This window comes from Chrysochloris asiatica, unplaced genomic scaffold (genome assembly GCF_000296735.1).
Source record: "Chrysochloris asiatica unplaced genomic scaffold, ChrAsi1.0 scaffold00028, whole genome shotgun sequence".
Lineage (NCBI taxonomy): Eukaryota > Metazoa > Chordata > Mammalia > Afrosoricida > Chrysochloridae > Chrysochloris > Chrysochloris asiatica.
The window spans coordinates 13,576,380-13,581,243 of record NW_006408546.1 but is presented as its reverse complement, the minus strand read 5'-3'; positions in this window follow the sequence as shown (position 1 = coordinate 13,581,243).

The following is a 4,864-nucleotide window of genomic DNA, read 5'->3' as shown; positions in this document are numbered from 1 at the left end:
AACGTTGTAGGGCTTAGCTCACCACTTCATTGTTGTTTTTCCCTCACTTCCCCTTATCGATGTTGAGAGTGGTCACCAATCACAGCGTTCTTACTGGTTTTAACAGAGCAGATAATCACAATCTTACATCCAATAAATCACACACTTTGTATCATCTCAATGATTGCAATCTCCTCCATGTAACAACATTTATTCCACTTCCTCCCTGTGGTTCCTAATTCTATACCACTCTGAACCTTGTCCCCATGTAAATGTTGCCCTTTTGCTTTTGAATGGTTGACCATACTTGCTAATATTGTTGCCCCCTATATATCTATATAGTTGAACAGAGTCTTCTTAGGTCATAAATCCACAAGCTCAAAAAGAATAAAAGAGGATACAACAGAAATTTAAAATTATTCTGAATTGAGTGATAGTTTACGTAGGAGAACATAGGTTTTACATTCATTGTTTCATTGTAATGATTACAGTCTCCTCTGTGCATCATCATTCAGTTCTAGGTAGGGATCTCATGCTCAACTCATGCTCTTCTTTCTTTCTTTTTTTAAATGTTTTATTGTGCATTATGCAATAATTTACATGGGAGAACATTAGCCTTACATTCATACTATCATATCGATTCATTGCCATGGTTACAATCCCCTACATACATCATCAACTAACCAAAGGGTATACTCTGCAAGCCTGACCCCTGGTCATCAGCACACAGTCCCTCTCCCTCTCTGGGTCTAGAGTCCCCAGATGCTCCATCTCTCCACATCATCGTCTCTGCCTGCATCTCTGACATCACTGCCTCTCTGTGTAGGATCTCGCAATCCACTCTTCTCCCTTGATGGTTCCAGGGACCTCCACTCCTGGACTGCATAGTCAATCACTGCCCTCCTTTTGCCACAAAACGTCTACTTGTACATTTCCAACTCTCACAGTCAGTCCTAATAACAATTATTCACCATCTCCTTTCATCTGCCTCACCCAGACAGATTGGTTACTACTCATTGGAGATTCTACCTCCTCCAAGCCCTCTGGATCTAGGCTCCCTCTTGAAAGCTTGTAAGCCAGTCACTTCTTGCCTTTGTAGCCCCTCACTTTGGGTAGCAAATGAACAGCAATTAAATTTTGAAAGCTGGAAAATGCTTGGATGCGTGGTAACTGGTGAAACTAGTAGAACCTCTGATCTATGGCCCTTAGTCACCCTCCAGTCTGGAAATGAACTCACCTTTTGGCTCAATTTTCATCCAAACTATAGACAGGTCTATAAAAGGAATAATAACACTAGGGAGATACACACACCTTAGAATAATCAGTCATTTGAGATCAAAATGACAACATTTACCCAAGGACACAGTTCAGAATGGTTAGGAAAGCAGGAAGAATGGAATCAGGAAACACAGGGGAAGAAGAAAATGATGTTACATTGTGAGAATTATAATCAATAAGATGAAACAAAATGTGTGTGAATTGTTTAATGGGAAATAATCTGATCTGTAAATCTCACCCAATTCACAATAAAGAGTTAAAATAAAAATCAGTCAGATTCCCAGTTCTTCTACTGGGAAAGTACTTCTAAATTTGTATCCAGTAGGAGGTGGTACAGTCGTTAAGTGCTTGGTAGTTAACCGAAAGGTTGACAGTTCAAATTCATTCAGCTGTTCCACAGCAGTTCCTTATGATCTGTTCCCATAAAAATTACAGGAAATTTTTCTTTTTTATACTTCAAATATTTAAACATAAAGCTCTATTCACAATATCACCACTGTTGTGTATCACCTGTTATTAACTTGTCTGAGAGAATATTAATTACAATATATAAATCAACAGGTAATTGCTTGTTGGTCTATATTATGCTAATTAGTAATTGGGAGATTAAAGACCTCTTAATAAAATTATACTTACTGGGGAAAAAAAAGGGAGAGAGAGAGAGAGAAAGATTATAGCCAATCTTAAATGTAAGCTAAGAGGACAAAAAGTAATTATATTAAACATCTCAAAATATGTAGCTAATGGACACTCATTCTTAGAGTCTATTGTGGTGATGGTGGTGTGCTGTAGAGCCGATTCTGGTTCATAGTGACCCTGTACAGGGTTTCTGAGGCTGTAAGTCCTTATGGTAACAGAACGCCTCATTGTTCTCCTGCAGAACAGCTGGTAGTTTCAAACTGCTGACCTTGAGGTTAGCATCCCAATTCATAACCACTACGCTACAAGATTTTTTAAAAACCTGTATCCATTTGATGAATTCCTGGTGTGGTGCTGTAGGATTTTAGCACTGAGTAGCATAAGGTAGGCAGTTCAAACCTACCAGCTGCTCCTTGGAAATCCTATACAGGGTCACTATGGGTCAGAACTCAATGGCACTTAACAACAACAGCAATAACAATCGTTTTTATTGCTGAATTATATTCCAATAAATGGATGTTGTTTGTTGTTAAGTTAGAACTAACTTATCAGCGTTTAACAACATCCTCCATGTAACAAGTTGGTTCCAACTCATAGTGACCCTGTACAGGGTTTCTGAGGAACAGCTGGTGGGTTTCAACTGTCCATATGTGGTTCGTGATCAAGTGTTGATTCTACAGCGCCACACCAAGATGCCCCCTCTCCCTCCTAAAAAGGATATATGCTACAAAAGAGATTAATCCTGAAAACATTATGTAAAGTGAAAGAAGTCAGTCACAAAAGACCACATATTGTATGATTCCATTAAAAAAAATTTTATTGTGAACTGAGTGATAGTGTACATGAGAGAACATCAGTTTTTCATTCATCATTTCATTGCAATGATTACAATCTCCTCCATGCATCATCATTAAACAGTATTTGCTTGTATTCCCTCTGTTTTTCTGTGTGTGTGGTTTTTTTGGGGGGTGGGATGTACACAAAAACACTCAGGATTATATAATAATTTATACAATCAAAGGACACAGTCTGTAAGCCTGCCTCCTGGCTACCAGTACCCAGTCTTTCTCTTTCCATGAGTCTAGAGTCCTCAGCTGCTCTCTCTCTCCATGTCCTCATCTCTGCCTCCATCTCTGATGTCACTGCTTCTCCAGATAGGGTCCCACATTCTGCTCATGCTCTTCTCCCTTGATAGTCTTATCAACAGGGTCCTCTGTTCTGGACTGTAAGATTAACTATTCCCTCATTTTTGTGGCAAACTTCTACCTTTATAGTTGTGACAGTTGCAATTAGTCATAATAACAGTTACTCACTATTGAATCATAAGAATCTTAGCCCCCTCCTGTGAACCCGGGTGGAGACTTGGATGGCCAGCAGTATGGCAAGACCCAGGGACTCGTGGCCACAGAGGCAGTGACATGGCCACAAAGGACTAGAGTGGAGACTGAAACGTCCAGCTGATATGAAGTGAGGGGAGATGCACAAGAATACCCATACTTGCAGATAGTACCCACATGACCTGGCTTCGATGGCTGGATGATCAGAACTCAACTAGAAAAATAAAAAAAAAGGGGGGGGGCGAGTAACTCACTACAATTTGATGAACTTTACCTATGCTTATGGATGTAGTAGCTCAAAAAAGGGAACAAATCTTTACAGCAAGGATCACTGCCACCCCTTCGGTACACCGGGTTGACTAGGACGGGCAACTTAGACATTGGCTACCTAAAATAGGAGGTGGGGGGAAGCCTATAGAGGCAGGAAGCGACTGGCTTACAAGCTTTCAAGAGATAGCCCAGTTCCAGACAGGGCAGGGTAGGTAGACTCTCCACTGAATTATTTCCAATCTATTGGAACCAGCTTGGTGAAAAGAAAGGGTGATAAGACTCTTATGGTACAATAGTGAATAATTGCCACCAGGACTGACTGTGAGGGTTGGAAATGTAAAGGTAGATGTTTTTTAACAAAAGGAGGGGAGTGGTTGATTTTGCAGCCCAGGAGTGAAGGTCCCTGGGACCATCAAGTGAGAAGAGCGGAGAGCAGGACCCTACCCAGAGAGGCAGTGATGCCAGGGATGGAGACAGAGATGATGATGTGGTCAGATGGAGCAGTAGGGACACTGGACTCAGGGAGGGAGAGGGGCTGTGTGCTGATGATGGTGGTGGGGGTGCTGCAGGAGGTACCCTTTGGTTATTTGATTATGTATGGAGGGGATTGTAACCATTGCAATAAAATGAAATATGATAGGATGAATGTAGAACTGATATTCTCCCATGTAAACCCACATAATTCACAATAAAAACAAAAAAAACAAAACAATACAAAAAAAACCTTAGCCCCATCTCTTTTCACCAGACCCATCTAGACAAGATGAAAACTATTCAGTGGGTACTCTACCTTTCCCTGCACCCTCTTAAACTAAACTCCCTCTTGAAAACTTGTAAGCTAGTCATTTCGTGCCTTTATTGCACACTCATTTTAGGTAGCCAATGTTTAAGTTGCCGGTCCCAATCTATCCTGTATACAGAGGAGATAGGATTGATACTTGATGTGAAGACTCCTTCCCTATCAGTTAGTATTTTGAGCTACTATATAAGTTCATCAAATTATAGCAATTTACCCTTGCTTCCTTTATCAAAAATTATTTTCTTGTTTATCTTTCTCTAGTTAAGTTCTGATTATCAAGCCATCGAGGCTAGGTCAAATGGATACTATCTGCAACTTTGGGTGTTACTGTGTGTCTCCCCTCACTTCATATCAGCTGGATGCTTCACTCTCAGTTCTAGCCCTCTGTGGCTATGTCCTTTCCATGTCCTTGTGGCTATGTCCTTGTCCATGGGTCCAATGTTTCACCACACTTGGGACCAACCAGCCCTTCCTCTTCTCACTCTCATCTTCAGGTCAACAGAGTCTATGGAATGTGGTTGAACTCAGCCCACTTCTTCATTGCTGCCTTTCCCCCTTTTCC